Below are 19,701 nucleotides of genomic sequence, written 5' to 3'. Positions count from 1 at the left end.
GAACATGAAGTGTTTCCTGTCAGGAAAAGAGACTGCGGCGCCAGGTAGGTGCATGACACCAGAGATGACACCGTGAGTGGTCATGCGAGTGCATGATACCCCGGAGACGTCAAGGCAGGTCAGAGAACAATATTAGTATGCCCGAGAGACACCATGGCTCATCACACGGCCTTATTGCACGCAGAGATATATTGTAATCCAGAAATTGGTGTCCCCCAGGCTTCACTCTGCAACGTTACCTCGTTCACAGGACGGAGCAGACATCATTGCACGCCAGAATGATAATAATAATAATTGTAGTTATGATAATCATAATGATAATGATAATAATGATAATAATAATAATAATGATAATAATGATAATACTAATAATGATAATAATAATAATAATAATAATAATAATAATAATAATAATAATAATAATAATAATGATAGTAATAGTGATGATAATAATAATAATGATGATAATGATGATAATGATGATAATAATAATAATAGTAATAATGATAATAATGATAATAATAATAATAATAATGATAATAATAATAATAATAATAATAATAATAATAATAATAATAATAATAATAATAATAATAATAATGATAATAATAATAATGATAATAATAATGATATTAATTATAATAATACTAACAATAATAATTATAATAATAATAATGATAATAATAATAATAATAATAATAATAATAATAATAATAATAATAATTTTTTTTTTTTTTTTTTTTTATACTTTGTCGCTGTCTCCCGCGTTTGCGAGGTAGCGCAAGGAAACAGACGAAAGAAATGGCCCAACCCCCCCCCCCCCATACACATGTACATACACACGTCCACACACGCAAATATACATACCTACACAGCTTTCCATGGTTTACCCCAGACGCTTCACATGCCTTGCTTCAATCCACTGACAGCACGTCAACCCCTGTACACCACATGACTCCAATTCACTCTATTTCTTGCCCTCCTTTCACCCTCCTGCATGTTCAGGCCCCGATCACACAAAATCTTTTTCACTCCATCTTTCCACCTCCAATTTGGTCTCCCTCTTCTCCTCGTTCCCTCCACCTCCGACACATATATCCTCTTGGTCAATCTCTCCTCACTCATTCTCTCCATGTGCCCAAACCATTTCAAAACACCCTCTTCTGCTCTCTCAACCACGCTCTTTTTATTTCCACACATCTCTCTTACCCTTACGTTACTTACTCGATCAAACCACCTCACACCACACATTATCCTCAAACATCTCATTTCCAGCACATCCATCCTCCTGCGCACATCTCTATCCATAGCCCACGCCTCGCAACCATACAGCATTGTTGGAACCACTATTCCCTCAAACATACCCATTTTTGCTTTCCGAGATAATGTTCTCGACTTCCACACATTTTTCAAGGCTCCCAAAATTTTCGCCCCCTCCCCCACCCTATGATCCACTTCCGCTTCCATGGTTCCATCCGCTGACAGATCCACTCCCAGATATCTAAAACACTTCACTTCCTCCAGTTTTTCTCCATTCAAACTCACCTCCCAATTGACTTGACCCTCACCCCTACTGTACCTAATAACCTTGCTCTTATTCACATTTACTCTCAACTTTCTTCTTCCACACACTTTACCAAACTCAGTCACCAGCTTCTGCAGTTTCTCACATGAATCAGCCACCAGCGCTGTATCATCAGCGAACAACAACTGACTCACTTCCCAAGCTCTCTCATCCCCAACAGACTTCATACTTGCCCCTCTTTCCAGGACTCTTGCATTTACCTCCTTACAACCCCATCCATAAACAAATTAAACAACCATGGAGACATCACACACCCCTGCCGCAAACCTACATTCACTGAGAACCAATCACTTTCCTCTCTTCCTACACGTACACATGCCTTACATCCTCGATAAAAACTTTTCACTACTTCTAACAACTTGCCTCCCACACCATATATTCTTAATACCTTCCACAGAGCATCTCTATCAACTCTATCATATGCCTTCTCCAGATCCATAAATGCTACATACAAATCCATTTGCTTTTCTAAGTATTTCTCACATACATTCTTCAAAGCAAACACCTGATCCACACATCCTCTACCACTTCTGAAACCGCACTGCTCTTCCCCAATCTGATGCTCTGTACATGCCTTCACCCTCTCAATCAATACCCTCCCATATAATTTACCAGGAATACTCAACAAACTTATACCTCTGTAATTTGAGCACTCACTCTTATCCCCTTTGCCTTTGTACAATGGCACTATGCACGCATTCCGCCAATCCTCAGGCACCTCACCATGAGTCATACATACATTAAATAACCTTACCAACCAGTCAACAATACAGTCACCCCCTTTCTTAATAAATTCCACTGCAATACCATCCAAACCTGCTGCCTTGCCGGCTTTCATCTTCCGCAAAGCTTTTACTACCTCTTCTCTGTTTACCAAATCATTTTCCCTAACCCTCTCACTTTGCACACCACCTCGACCAAAACACCCTATATCTGCCACTCTGTCATCAGACACATTCAACAAACCTTCAAAATACTCATTCCATCTCCTTCTCACATCACCGCTACTTTTAATAATAATAATAATAATAACAATAATGATGATAATAATTATAATAATAGTAATAATAACAATACTAATTACCTGTGTAAGTAAATATATGCATACCTTAAAATGTATAGGTATGTATATGTGCGTGTGTGGACATGGGTGTATGTTCATGAGTATGTGGGTGGGTTGGGCCATTCTTTCGTCTGTTTCCTTGCGCTAACTCGCTAACGCGGGAGACAGCGTCAAAGTGTAATAGAAAAATTATCATACACAACTATAATATCAATAATAATAGTAATAATAATTATAATAATGATAATAATGATGATAATAATGATAATGATAATAATAATAATAATGATATAGTAATAATAATGATGATGATGATAATAATAATAATAATAATAATAATAATAATGATAATAATAATAATAATGATAATAATGATACTAATAATAATAATAATAATAATAATAATAATAATAATAATAATAATAATAATAATAATAATAATAATGATAATGATAATAATAATAACAATAATAATAACTTATCCCTGGGGATAGGGGAGAAAGAATACTTCCCACGTGTTCCCTGCGTGTCGTAGAAGGCGACTTAAAGAGGAGGGAGCGGGTGGCTGGCAATCCTCCCCTCTCTTTTTTTTTCTTTTCTTTTCAAAGGAAGGAACAGAGAAGGGGGCCTTGTGAGGATATTCCCTCAAAGGCCCAGTCCTCTGTTCTTAACGCTACCTCGCTAATGCGGGAAATGGCGAATAGTATGAAAGAAAGAAAGATAGTAGTAATAATGATAGTAATGATAATAATAATAATAACAATAATAATAATAATAATAATAATAATAATAATAATAATAGTAATGATAATAATGATAATAATAATAATAATGATCTTTTCTTTCTTTCATACTATTCGCCATTTCCCGCGTTAGCGAGGTAGCGTTAAGAACAGAGGACTGGGCCTTTGAGGGAATATCCTCATCTGGCCCCCTTCTCTGTTCCTTCTTTGAGAAAAACAAAAAAAAAAGAAGAGGGGAGGATTTCCAGCCCCCCGCTCCCTTCCCTTTTAGTCGCCTTCTACGACACGCAGGGAATACGTGGGAAGTATTCTTTATCCCCTATCCCCAGGGATAATACATATATATATATATATATATATATATATATATATATATATATATATATATATATATATATATATATATATATATATATACATATATATATATATATATATATATATATACAAATATATAAAGGATTCATTAATCATTTGTGTTAATTACAACCTTCTGTTTGATTAACTTAAAATTGCTTGAATAAGTTGGTGTCGGCGGCAAAAATCTTGTCATTTGCGCTTTGATTTTTTACATGTATTCCTAAGCTTGACTCTGTTAAATACGAGATAATGTAACAATGGTGGCACGGGTGACATGACAATTGGGTAGTGCAGCTGTGGTGTCTCGGGTGACATGACTCTGGGAAGTGCAGTTGTGATGTCATGGGTGACATGACAATGGGTATTACAGCTGTGATGTCACAGGTAACATGACTCTGGTGTCATGAGTGACATGACACTGGGTACTGCAGGTGTGTTGCCAATGGTGACATGACCACAGGATAGTGAAAGCTGTGGAGTCATGGGTGACAAGACTATTGGATAGTGCAGTTTTGATGTCATAGGTGACATGACCAGTGGACAGTGCAGCTGTGGTGGTGTCATGGGTGATATAAATACTGGAGTGTGCAGCTGTGGTGTCCCGTTAGCATGACCACTGTGTAGTGCAGCTGTGGTATCACGGGTGACATGACACTGGGTAATGCAGTTGTGATATCATGGGTGACATGACAATGGGTATTGCAGCTGCGGTGTCACGGGTGAAATAACCCATGGGCAGTGCAGCTGTGGTGTCACGGGTGACATAACCACTGGACAATGCTACTTTGGTGTCACGGGTGACATGGCCATTGGTAATGGTAACGCTGCTTCTGTGTTTGAGGTGTTGGCATTAGTAATGCTGTTTGGTGCTGGGACTGCCATTAATAACAGACGAATAAAATGTTTGTTGGTACTGCTGGTACCATCACTGGACCTGTTCCTACTGCTGCAGTCATAGGTCCCCAGGCTTCTGTTTCTGGGCCTCCTCCTTCTGTTGATAATAATAATAATAATAATAATAATAATAATAATAATAATAATAATAGTAATAATAATAATAAAAATTATGATAATAATAATAACAATGATAATAATGATAATGATAATAATAATAATAATAATAATAATAATAATAATAATAATAATGATAATAATAATGATAATAATAATAATAATAATAATAATAATAATAATAATAATAATAATAATAATAATAATATTGATAATAATAATAATAATAATAATAATAATAATAATAATAATAATAATAATAATAATAATAATAATAATAATGATAATTATAATAATCATAATGATAACAATAATAATGATAATAATAATGATAATGATAATGATAATGATAATAATAATGATAATGATAATAGTAAACTTTATTGTTATTGTTATTATCCTTCTTGTTATTATTATCATTATCATTATCATTGTTATTATCATTATCATCATTATTATTATTATCATTATTATTTGTAGTATTAGTAGTAGAAGTAAATGTTCTAATCATTATCCTCATTATAAATTTTTTCATATACGTTCGACACTTCACGCATAAGTGAAGTAATGTCAGCAAAAAAAAATGTGGTCTTATTGGTCCACATACACTTTCCTGCTACCATGTATTATACACTGTAACTAGAGCTCCCTATCCACAATTAGGACCACATACTGCTTCATAAATACTGGTTCAATCCATTAACAGCACGTCGTTCCCTTCAAATGATGTCGCCGTCCTAGTGCCTCATCCTCCATCCTTATACCTCTTCCTTGGTCCCCTCCTTTTTCCTTGTTCCTTTCGTGATCAACAGGTGTATCCTCTGAGTCGTCCTTTCCTCACTCATCCACTCTGTATGTTAGAACTATTTCAGTCCATCCTCTTCTTACTCCCACGCGTCTCTCTTATACAATGAGTTCGTAGTCGATCCTCAAGCATTTCCTTTCCGACGGGACTGCTCTACCATTAAACAAACCCATCTTTGCCCTTTCCAAACATTCCTCAATGCCCCCAAGATCTTTGCCATCCCCCCTTCCCCCCTCACCCAACCTGAGGCTCACTTCAGCCATCTTGGTTCCATTTGCTGCCATCTTCATTCCCTCTAATTCGTCCAGATTCTCTCCACTAGAACTTACACTCCATATAACCTGTCTCTTTTCAGTGCAAAGCCTAACAGCCTTGTTTGTACTCACATATACATTCATCTTTGTGCTTTTGCACACTAGGTACTGCAGTTTCACGATCGAATCTTCCACCATCATTGTATTATCAGCAAACAATAACTCCTTCACTTCCTGTGCCCTCCACCCACACTACGCTGCTTATCTGCTCTTCCCTCCAAGACCTTTCCATCATAGTATGTTAAATGTGTTGCTGTAAATACTGACAATAACAGGCTAAAAAATTATGATAGACTATGAATTAAAAGAAAGTTATTTAAAAGAGAAACTGTGAAGTAAAAAGATATGAAATGGACTGTAACATAGACTTGAAAACTCCTCTGTTGTAAAGATTATCCGTGCACTCTGTTTTTCTCTCTCTGCTAAGCACATGTGTAAATGTCAGATGTTTACTTTATTCAACATTATAGATGATTGTTCTGCATTTATTGTTTTGAATACTTACGTAAAGATTATATAGATCATGAAAATATTCGTCTTTTACTTTGGGAAAGATCCATATCTTATGCAGTTCTGTGTCAGATTTTGGTGAGAAAATCTTTGTGTTTTAAAGTTCAGCTTTTGAGAACTATAGCTTCACTAGAACAAAAAAAAAAGTCTAAGAAAAAAAAGAAATTGTGATAGCTTGAACTTCATGAACTATCGAATTAGGACTGAATAACCCATGAATTCCTCAGACCTTTGACACATATTGCCTTTTGCAATCCATACTAGCTTTCAAAACGTTTCTTAATTTTCACAAAAGAAAGTATTTTCTTTCGCGTGTGAAGAATTCCCTCTCTGACATACGATGATAGTATTCTAACGGCCTGCAGCAATTATAGTAATGCAGTTTGCAGCAAATGAACCGATTAAGGCCTAAATAAAAAAGAGGTGGAGTGTGTCTTTATCATAATAGAAATGACCGTTGGAGATGTTTGTCTGGAGGGTGACGCTAGGAAGGAGCAAACGGGACTACAAGAATATAACTGAGTCCCACAATATTACAATCACCAGGTGGTAGGGACGTTTCTGGTATTCGGAGTTTCGGTGTTTAGTGACAAGGTTGGGCTGTTCTCTCAACACTTGGTATCATCTGTCTTTTAGTAGAAAACTTACCCCAAGTTCCTGCGGTGATCGAGTATGTCCTGTTGTCCTTGTCGAAACGTTATCAACGAATAGATTTTAGGTTTTGCATATCTTTAATTTCTGTCATAAGCAGAAAAATCATTCTTTTACAAAGAACAGTCAGTAACATAGTTTAAATTTTGCATTTTTCTGTATATTCATTATCTATCAGTATCGCAGTGTGTGTGTATGTAGTAACCTTTTGTACTGTATGGGGAGGGAGTTTTATACTCTTGGACCCCCCATCTCTTGAACGTTCTCTACTATCATACAAACTTTTGAATATTTGCGTCCTCTATTTGTGTGTGTGTGTGTGTGTGTGTGTGTGTGCGTGTGTGTGTGTGTGTGTGTGTGTGTGTGTGTGTGTGTGTGTGTGTGTGTAATTAAGTACCTGCACAATACGGGGAAGGCGTTTCACACTCATTAGCATTCGAGTTTTTTGTCTCTAAACTGAATGGTCGGCCTTTCTTCTCTCGGAATACTAATATCTAGATAAAGGAAATACTTATACAATGTCTACGTTGATTAGAACAGGGATAAGAGTCATAAATGATAGCTTTCTCCCTAGTCGTTGTTCTCCCGTCATCCATCCTTTAATCGGCTCGCACACCCTACATGGAAGCAAGAAGCCACCTTCAGACATAAATGACTCCCTAGACGACATGACTGTCATTGTACACAGGGAAACAGATGCTTTCTCTTGTTTCTGGTGTCATTCCATTATTCGTACATCTTACCTGTCCCCTCTGCTTATCTCATTATCTCTTCTTAGCTTCGTAATTCTTTTCGTAAAATATCTTCTCCCTGGTTCTTCTCATCTCTGGGCGCCTCTCTTTCTCCGTGTGTCTTATTTCTTCTTTAGTTCTCACTTCATCTTTTAAATCACGTAGAGTTTGATATAAACAGTTATACTATAATATAAGCCGATGAACCTAAAAGTATACAAACATAATCTAATATGAATATATATATATTTTTTTTTCATACTATTCGCCATTTCCCGCGATAGCGAGGTAGCGTTAAGAACAGAGGACTGGGCCTTTGAGGGAATATCCTCACCTGGCCCTCTTCTCTGTTCCTTCTTTTTGAAAAAAAAAAAGAAAAAAACGAGAGGGTAGGATTTCCAGCCCCCCGCTCCCTTCCCTTTTAGTCGCCTTCTACGACACGCAGGGAATACGTGGGAAGCATTCTTTCTCCCCTATCCCCAGGGATATATATATATATATATATATATATATATATATATATATATATATATATATATATATATATATATATATATATATATATATGTATATAAGTATATATATATATATACCTCGCAAACGCGGGAGACAGCGACAAAGTATAAGAAAAAAAAAAAAAAAAATATATATATATATATATATATATATATATATATATATATATATATATATATATATATATATATATATATATATATATATATTTACTTTTTAAAGGGGAAGTAAATGTTCATAATTGTGTTACTGGAGTGATAGTTTTCATACATGGTGCTCTGACAAGAAAATAGTGACACTGGAAAAAAATGTAGCTTAGACATTGAAGCTTATCCTTTCATTGTAATGTGAACAAAGGGAGTTTTTTTTTTTTCAAAGCGATGGAGATGGAAAGCAGAAAGGTGTTTTTCATAAATGTACGGAAAAGTTGAGGTCCAGATAAATTTTTGGTCTGTCAAGCCTTTATTATGGCGGATGACCAACTACCTACCCTCATGTATCCAAGATATGGTTGTACGTTGTGTAATGAAGACAGTTGAGAAACATCATAAGCCAATATTCCTGTTTCATGATAAGAGAAGTGGACCAGGCAGTATGATACAGTGGTTAAATTGATGAAAACTACTATTGACGTTTGTGTAAAAAAAATTATACATTTCCCTTTTCCATAGCCAGAGGTTGAACCATTGTGTGACATTCATTTTTCATTTCATTTCAAGCTAGAAGTTTCAGTTTTCTAAATTATTTCTTACATTTTTCATATGTATATATATATGTATATATGTATATATATATATATATATATATAAATATATATATATATATATATATATATATATATATATATATATATATATATATATATATATATATATATATATATATATATATATATATGTATATATATATATATGTATATATATATATATATATATATATATATATATATATATATATATATATATATATATATATATATATATATATATATATATATATATATATATATATATATATATATATATATATATATATATATATATATACATATATATATATATACATATATATATATATATATATATATATATATATATATATATATATATATATATATATATATATATATATATATATATATATATATATATATATATATATATATATATATATATATATATATGTATATATATATATATATATATATACATATATATATATATATATATATATATATATAATATATATATATATATATATATATATATATATATATATATATATATATATATATATATATATATATATTCTTTCACCCTTATCCCTGGGGATAGGGGTGAAAGAATACTTCCCACGCATTCCTCGCGTGTCGTAGAAGGCGACTAGAGGGGACAGGAGCTGGGGGCCAGAAATCCTTGCCTCCTTGTATTTTTAACTTTCTAAAATGGGAAACAGAAGAAGGAGTCACGCGGGGAGTGCTCATCCTCCTCGAAGGCTCAGACTGGGGTGTCTAAATGTGTGTGGATGTAACCAAGATGTGAAAAAAGGAGAGATAGGTAGTATGTTTGAGGAAAGGAACCTGGATGTTTCGGCTCTGAGAGAAACGAAGCTCAAGGGTAAAGGGAAGAGTGGTTTGGGAATGTCTTGGGAGTAAAGTCAGGGGTTAGTGAGAGGACAAGAGCAAGGGAAGGAGTAGCAGTACTCCTGAAACAGTAGTTGTGGGAGTATGTGATAGAATGTAAGAAAGTAAATTCTCGATTAATATGGGTAAAACTGAAAGTTGATGGAGAGAGATGGGTGATTATTGGTGCATATGCACCTGGGCATGAGAAGAAAGATCATGAGAGGCAAGTGTTTTGGGAGCAGCTGAATGAGTGTGTTAGTGGTTTTGATGCACGAGACCGTGTTATAGTGATGGGTGATTTGAATGCAAAGGTGAGTAATGTGGCAGTTGAGGGAATAATTGGTATACATGGGGTGTTCAGTGTTGTAAATGGAAATAATGAAGAGCTTGTAGATTTATATGTTGAAAAAGGACTGGTGATTGGGAATACCTGGCTTAAAAAGCGAGATATATATAAGTATACGTATGTAAGTAGGAGAGATAGCCAGACAGCGTTATTGGATTACGTGTAAATTGACAGGGGCGCGAAAGAGAGACTTTTGGATGTTAATGTGCTGAGAGGTGCAACTGGAGGGATATCTGATCATTTTCTTGTGGAGGCTAAGGTGAAGATTTGTATGAGTTTTCAGAAAAGAAGAGTGAATGTTGGGGTGAAGAGGGTGGTGAGAGTAAGTGAGCTTGGGAAGGAGACTTGTGTGAGGAAGTACCAGGAGAGACTGAGTACAGAATGGAAAAAGGTGAGAACAATGGAAGTAAGGGGAGTGGGGGAGGAATGGGTTGTATTTAGGGAATCAGTGATGGATTGCGCAAAAGATGCTTGTGGCATGAAAAGAGTGGGAGGTGGGTTGATTAGAAAGGGTAAGTGAGTGGTGGGATGAAGAAGTAAGATTATTAGTGAAAGAGGAGGGAGAGGCATTTGGACGATTTTTGCAGTGAAAAAATTCAATTGAGTGGGATATGTATAAAAGAAACAGACAGGAGGTCAAGAGAAAGGTGCAAGAGGTGAAAAAGAGGGCAAATGAGAGTTAGGGAGAATAAAAAGATGTTCTGGAAGGAGGTAAATAAAGTGCGCAAGACAAGGGAGCAAATGGGAACTTCAGTGAAGGGCGCAAATGGGGAGGTTATAACAAGTAGTGGTGATGTGATAAGGAGATGGAGTGAGTATTTTGAAGGTTTGTTGAATGTGTTTTATGATAGAGTGGCAGATATAGGGTGTTTTGGTCGAGGTGGTGTGCAAAGTGCGAGGGTTAGGGAAAATGATTTGGTAAACAGAGAAGAGGTAGTAAAAGCTTTGCGGAAGATGAAAGCCGACAAGGCAGCAGGTTTGGATGGTATTGCAGTGGAAAAGGGGGTGACTGTATTGTTGACTGGTTGGTAAGGTTATTTAATGTATGTATGACTCATGGTGAGGTGCCTGAGGATTGGCGGAATGCGTGCATAGTGCCATTGTACAAAGGCAAAGGGGATAAGAGTGAGTGCTCAAATTACAGAGGTATAAGTTTGTTGAGTATTCGTGGTAAATTATATGGGAGGACATTGATTGAGAGGGTGAACGCATGTACAGAGCATCAGACTGGGGAAGAGCAGTGTGGTTTCAGAAGTGGTAGAGGATGTGTGGTTCAGGTGTTTGCTTTGAAGAATGTATGTGAGAAATACTTAGAAAAACAAATGGATTTGTATGTAGCATTTATGGATCTGGAGAAGGCATATGATAGAGTTGATGGAGATGCTCTGTGGAAGGTATTAAGAATATATGGTGTGGGTGGCAAGCTGTTAGAAGCAGTGAAAAGTTTTTATCGAGGATGTAAGGCATGTGTACGTGTAGGAAGAGAGGAAAGTGATTGGTTCTCAGTGAATGTAGGTTTGCGGCAGGGGTGTGTGATGTCTCCATGGTTGTTTAATTCGTTTATGGATGGGGTTGTTAGGGAGGTGAATGCAAGAGTTTTGGAAAGAGGGGCAAGTATGAAGTCTGTTGTGGATGAGAGAGCTTGGGAAGTGAGTCAGCTGTTGTTCGCTGATGATACAGCGCTGGTGGCTGATTCATGTGAGAAACTGCAGAAGCTGGTGAGTGAGTTTGGTAAAGTGTGTGAAAGAAGAAAGTTAAGAGTAAATGTGAATAAGAGCAAGGTTTTTAGGTACAGTAGGGTTGAGGGTCAAGTCAATTGGGAGGAAAGTTTGAATGGAGAAAAATTGGAGGAAGTAAAGTGTTTTAGATATCTGGGAGTGGATCTGGCAGCGGATGGAACCATGGAAGCGGAAGTGAATCATGGGGTGGGGGAGGGGGCGAAAATCCTGGGAGAATTGAAGAATGTGTGGAAGTCGAGAACATTATCTCGGAAAGCAAAAATGGGTATGTTTGAAGGAATAGTGGTTCCAACAATGTTGTATGGTTGCGAGGCGTGGGTTATGGATAGAGTTGTGCGCAGGAGGGTGGATGTGCTCGAAATGAGATGTTTGAGGACAATGTGTGGTGTGAGGTGGTTTGATCGAGTAAGTAATGTAAGGGTAAGAGAGATGTGTGGAAATAAAAAGAGCGTGGTTGAGAGAGCAGAAGAGGGTGTTTTGAAATGGTTTGGGCACATGGAGAGAATGAGTGAGGAAAGATTGACCAAGAGGATATATGTGTCGGAAGTGGAGGGAACGAAGAGAAGTGGGAGACCAAATTGGAGGTGGAAAGATGGAGTGAAAAAGATTTTGTGTGATCGGGGCCTGAACATGCAGGAGGGTGAAAGGCGTGCAAGGAATAGAGTGAATTGGATCGATGTGGTATACCGGGGTTGACGTGCTGTCAGTGGATTGAATCAGGGCATGTGAAGCGTCTGGGGTAAACCATGGAAAGTTGTGTGGGGCCTGGATGTGGAAAGGGAGCTGTTGTTTCGGGCATTATTGCATGACAGCTAGAGACTGAGTGTGAACGAATGGGGCCTTGTTGTCTTTTCCTAGTGCTACCTCGCACACATGAGGGGGGAGGGGGATGGTATTCCATGTGTGGCGAGGTGGCAATGGGAATGAATAAAGTCAGAGTGTGAATTGTGTGCATTGGTATATATGTTTGTGTCTGTGTGTGTATATATATGTGCACATTGAGATGTATAGGTATGTATATTCGCGTGTGTGGACGTGTATGTATATACATTGTGTATGGGGGTGGGTTGGGCCATTTCTTTCGTCTGTTTCCTTGCGCTACCTCGCAAACGCGGGAGACAGCGACAAAGCAAAATAAATAAATAAATATGTATATATATATATATATTTATTTATATTTATTCCCTGGGGATAGGGGAGAAAGAATACTTCCCATGTATTCCCTGCGTGTCGTAGAAGGCGACTAAAAGGGGAGGGAGCGGGGGGCTGGAAATCCTCCCCTCTCATTATTTTTTTTTAATTTTCCAAAAGAAGGAACAGAGAAGGGGGCCAGGTGAGGATATTCCCTCAAAGGCCCAGTTCTCTGTTCTTAACGCTACCTCGCTAACGCGGGAAATGGCAAATAGTTTGAAAGAAAAAATATATATATGGGAGGGTATTGATTGAGAGGGTGAAGGCATGTACAGAGCATCAGATTGGGAAAGAGCAGTGTGGTTTCAGAAGTGGTAGAGGATGTGTGGATCAGGTGTTTGCTTTGAAGAATGTATGTTAGAAATACTTAGAAAAGCAAATGGATTTGTATGTAGCATTTATGGATCTGGAGAAGGCATATGATAGAGTTGATAGAGATGCTCTGTGGAAGGTATTAAGAATATATGGTGTGGGAGGCAAGTTGTTAGAAGAAGTGAAAAGTTTTTATCGAGGATGTAAGGCATGTGTACGTGTAGGAAGAGAGGAAAGTGATTGGTTCTCAGTGAATGTAGGTTTGCGGCAGGGGTGTGTGATGTCTCCATGGTTGTTTAATTTGTTTATGGATGGGGTTGTTAGGGAGGTGAATGCAAGAGTTTTGGAAAGAGGGGCAAGTATGAAGTCTGTTGGGGATGAGAGAGCTTGGGAAGTGAGTCAGTTGTTGTTCGCTGATGATACAGCGCTGGTGGCTGATTCATGTGAGAAACTGCAGAAGCTGGTGACTGAGTTTGGTAAAGTGTGTGAAAGAAGAAAGTTAAGAGTAAATGTGAATAAGAGCAAGGTTATTAGGTACAGTAGGGTTGAGGGTCAAGTCAATTGGGAGGTGAGTTTGAATGGAGAAAAACTGGAGGAAGTGAAGTGTTTTAGATATCTGGGAGTGGATTTGGCAGCGGATGGAACCATGGAAGCGGAAGTGGATCATAGGGTGGGGGAGGGGGCGAAAATTCTGGGAGCCTTGAAGAATGTGTGGAAGTCGAGAACATTATCTCGGAAAGCAGAAATGGGTATGTTTGAAGGAATAGTGGTTCCAACAATGTTGTATGGTTGCGAGGCGTGGGCTATGGATAGAGTTGTGCGCAGGAGGATGGATGTGCTGGAAATGAGATGTTTGAGGACAATGTGTGGTGTGAGGTGGTTTGATCGAGTAAGTAAGGTAAGGGTAAGAGAGATGTGTGGAAATAAAAAGAGCGTGGTTGAGAGAGCAGAAGAGGGTGTTTTGAAATGGTTTGGGCACATGGAGAGAATGAGTGAGGAAAGATTGACCAAGAGGATATATGTGTCGGAGGTGGAGGGAACGAGGAGAAGAGGGAGACCAAATTGGAGGTTGAAAGATAGAGTGAAAAAGATTTTGTGTGATCGGGGCCTGAACATGCAGGAGGGTGAAAGGAGGGCAAGGAATAGAGTGAATTGGAGCGATGTGGTATACCGGGGTTGACCTGCTGTCAGTGGATTGAATCAAGGCATGTGAAGCGTCTGGGGTAAACCATGGAAAGCTGTGTTGGTATGTATACATGCGTGTGTGGACGTATGTATATACATGTGTATGGGGGTGGGTTGGGCCATTTCTTTCGTCTGTTTCCTTGCGCTACCTCGCAAACGCGGGAGACAGCGACAAAGCAAAAAAAAAAGAAAAAGAATATATATTGATAAAACAGATTTACTTTAATATAAACAGATATACCTTAATATTAACAATATACTCTGATATAAACAGACATACTTTGATATAAACCGATATACTTTGATATAAGCACTTATACTTTAGTATAAACTGCTATACTTTAATACATACATATATGCTTTAATAGAAACAGATAAGTGGTATGAAGAAAAAAAAAAAATATGAACTACTTGTAACTAAAGTAGAAGCAGTTTCTTTTCATGGTATGTCTTTGGTTTTTGGATAATATTGAAGAGGCATATTAATATATAATCATCCCTGGGGATAGGGGAGAAAGAATACTTCCCATGTATTCCCTGCGTGTCGTAGAAGGCGACTAAAAGGGAAGGGAGCGGGGGGGCTGGAAATCCTCCCTTCTCGTTTTTTTTTTTAATTTTCCAAAAGAAGGAACAGAGAAGGGGGCCTGGTGAGGATATTCCCTCAAAGGCCCAGTCCTCTGTTCTTAACGCTACCTCGCTATCGCGGGAAATGGCGAATAGTGTGAAAGAAAGAAAAAAAGAAACAGATAAGATTTATATAAACAGGTATACTTCTATATAAATTGAATGACTATAACAGAAACTGATGCATTATATAAAGAGCTTTACTTTAATAGAAACAGACAAACTTTGAAATAAACACATATACTTTAAGATAAACTAATATTCCTAAATACAATAATATATACTTTAATCTCTTGCTGACCAGTTCTCTTCATATCCTCCTTCAGTAGCGTTTTTCGTCCTCTTCTGCTCCCTTACCTTCTCATCGATGGATGCCCTTTCGCTGTGTTTCCCTCACAGCTAGATAACATTAGATTAAAAGTCATCCCCTACCAGAGGGTAACGAGCTCGCTCCAGTGCAACCCAAGACCCATGATCTATGACACATGACCTAATCTTTGACTTTTTTTTAATACAAAATTTTGTACATATGAAATATGATCTGTGTTATTTATCTCGCCCTCTCATTGTCCGTTAATGATAACTGACTGTACATGTGATGCTCATAATGAATCATTTGTGCACAAAAACACAATATGACTGGGGGTTTTGTCACCTCTGAACAAAGTACTGTAAGGACGTGCTGTGTCGTCATTCCAGAACTATAAGTTATGAAACAATCAGTAAATGCTGTGCAGGTGTCGGGTAATTACTGTAATGGTGGAGAATCTATCAAAGGTCAAATTGTGATGATGAAATAGACTCTATTGTGATGAATTATCAATGGAGCGGTATGCTGAGTTTCCAAGAGACGGTGGTGAAGATTGGCTGAAGTTTGGAAAAAATTGATGATGTGTTGATGAAGTGCCGGTGGTGTTGATGATTTACTGAGGTGTTACACACGTTTGGATGAGGTGTTGGAGTCATGAAGGAGCCTACGGTATTAGCAGGATTAATGTCAGTTGTTTTATTTACCAATAGTCATAATAACTAGTTAGATTAATGACGATGTTGCACTCTGTGAATGTCTTAGGATGTTCATGCAGCGATGGCATGCACAAGCAAGCATTGTACCCAACACAAGAAATGTGTTAAAAGTTTATTAACTTCATGCAAAACCCTATTTTCTCATACTTACTGAGACGCGAAGCATAACTGAATGTGCTAAGGACACCTCATTAGCACCATATATATATATATATATATATATATATATATATATATATATATATATATATATATATGTATATACATATTTTATCCCTGGGGATAGGGGAGAAAGAATACTTCCTACGTATTCCCTGCGTGTCGTAGATGGCAACTAAAAGGGAAGGGAGCGGGTGGATGGAAATCCTCTCCTCTCTTTTTTTTTTTTATTTTCCTAAAGAAGGAACAGAGAAGGGGGCCAGGTGAGGATATTCCCTTAAAGGCCCAGTCCTCTGTTCTTAATGCTACCTCGCTAACGCGGGAAATGGCGAATATATATATATATATATATATATATATATATATATATATATATATATATATATATATATATATGTATATATATATATATATATATATATATATATATATATATATATATATATATATATATATATATATATATATATATATATATATATATATATATATATATATATTCCTAGCCTACATCATGTAATCATTTTATCTACTCTTTCCAATGGGAGGATAAATAGCTGAGTTGACTTTGGACAGAGTGCTGAGACCAGGATTCGAGCCTCTGTGGGCTCGACTCCTATTCACATAGGTCTAGATATCTCGTTTTCTCTTGACTTTATTCTTCTTTTGATAAGAATGGCACAAGTCACTGCTTTAGGAAGTTGGGAAGCAGCTTTATGAATGAAGATTGTCTAGGACTGATCTCTATCCAATAAAAGCTTGTGTAAATCACAACTAAGCCTCTGTCAGTATGAATGAATCTTCAGGTCAACTATAATAAGGATGTGAAACATTGACATAAAAACACCGGTTACTGCTGACAGCTGCAAAGCTCACATTCCACACTGGACGGTACACACGCGTCCCTCCCTCCCTGTTTGTGATATGTTAGCACAAACGATCGCTGACATACACCTCACGGTATTCGTGGTGTTACATTATCTTGATTCTCGTCTTCAACAAGCTCTAAGACTGTTCCCTAATGTTAATCGCGTGGAACTGGATACCACATGAATCACACCTTCCTGTAACATATTCAACAATGCTATATCTGTGTCCTTTCGCACACATCAACAATGTCAAAAACAACAGTAGTGCAATGAGACGCAACGGAGGACGAGATTGGATGGTCTGAGAGTGACTGTTGGAGGAGAACTTAGTGGAGGAGTGATTTAGGTACCTGGGAGTGGACATGGCGGCAGATGGATTTATAGGAATGGGGGTTAGTCACCGTCGTTGCTATAAGGAAAGTGTGGCAGGATCAGTCAGGTGCTATTAGGGCAGAGACAGGTATATCAGACTAAGGTATAAAGGTCCTCGGAGCATTTTATGGGTGTGAGTCTCGGGACTTGAAGAAGTTGTTTGTGTTGAACTACCTGAGGGAGATAATGTGATATGACGCATTTCGATCATGTACGGAATGGCAGGGAGAGAGCGACGTTATGGTAATAAACGAATTCTGAGTGAAAGAACAAACCAGAGTGCGCTTACAATGGTTGGGCCATTAGGTGAGGATAAACGTAGAATGACTGGCTAAGAGGATCTACGTCTCAGAACCGGAGGGAGAGACAGAGAAGATTTGAAGGATGACGTGATGGAGGCTTTGGGGGGTACTGGAGGGTGTGAACATTCAGGAGGATGGAAAACTAGGACGGATTAAGATGATTTAGAACAATTTGGTACACGAATGAGAAGCGCTGTCAGTAGTGCGGACCAACGGCATATAAAACGGTTGTAGTTAACGATGGAACGAAACCAGAACCGAAACCAGAAGAAAAATATGGAGTGGGCGCTGTAAATTTGCTGAAACGAAACGAGAATAACGCTAACTCAGGAAAGTGAACAAGTTTCTTTCTTTTTCTTTTAAAACCACTCAAATAAGAATCTGTGCCGGTCTTAACATTGGTAGAACAGCTAGGTGTTAAATCACTAGTTTGTCATTGTCGCAAGTGTCACTGCAATAATCACCTACAAAAAATGGCATACCCGTGAAAGCCCTATTCAAAATATTCCTGCATATTGACAACGTTTCAGTGCATTCCAGTGGTTGCATGTACGTATATATCTACTTTTCATTCCCAAAAGGCTCAGTCGTGTTTTTTTTCAAGTGGATTATAACTTAACCTCTGACTGTTCACATTCATTTCATGCACAAGTAGCAACGCACAATGAAGACCAACGTAACAAATACCATTAAAACTAAAATTGTGACAACTTAAGAAGAATGATAAGTATACTGCAATCATATAGAGTAACACTGCTAGCGTTGTACGATAATAGCATTCGTATATGCGAAGGATAAAACAAACACTTCTGAAAATTCAAGTAAGAAATGATAGAACTATATATCGGGAGCAGTTCTTCAGGGAGGAGTGAAGACGACAGCAGAGGAAGCCGTCCCGGGCGGTGGAAACATAACCCAGATGTACGGCGGTCGTGGCGCCCGTTGACCAAGATATGAAAAAAAAAAAAAACATTGTACCATCTTCCTTTCCGCGTTCATTAACTTTGTGATTAATCTTTCTCGGCGTATTTATCATGAATGAAGGAAATAGTAACGGGTCAAATGGTAAAAAATGGAGAATGAAATAGAAAAAGAAGGAAACAGAGAGAAAGAAAGCGACTATACTGAGTTGGGAATTCAAAGGTCGGTGGATGTGAACTGAACACCTCACCCCCATTCGGCCAGAGGTCGTCGATTCAGTGTGCTGTAAATTCAGTGACCCCTGTAAGCTTCTTTATGCCTGGAAAAGGTTGAGACTTTGACCTCATATATATATATATATATATATATATATATATATATATATATATATATATATATATATATATATATATATATATATATATATATATATATATATATATATACATATATATATATATATGTATATATATATATATATATATATATATATATATATATATATATATATATATATATATATATATACATATATTTTTTTTATTATACTTTGTCGCTGTCTCCCGCGTTTGCGAGGTAGCGCAAGGAAACAGACGAAAGAAATGGCCCAACCCCCCCCCCCCCATACACATGTATATACATACGTCCACACACGCAAATATACATACCTACACAGCTTTCCATGGTTTACCCAAACGCTTCACATGCCTTGATTCAATCCACTGACAGCACGTCAACCCCG

The sequence above is a fragment of the Panulirus ornatus genome, chromosome 14 (genome assembly GCF_036320965.1).
Source record: "Panulirus ornatus isolate Po-2019 chromosome 14, ASM3632096v1, whole genome shotgun sequence".
In the NCBI taxonomy this organism is placed as follows: domain Eukaryota; kingdom Metazoa; phylum Arthropoda; class Malacostraca; order Decapoda; family Palinuridae; genus Panulirus; species Panulirus ornatus.
This window is presented reverse-complemented; position numbering follows the sequence as displayed.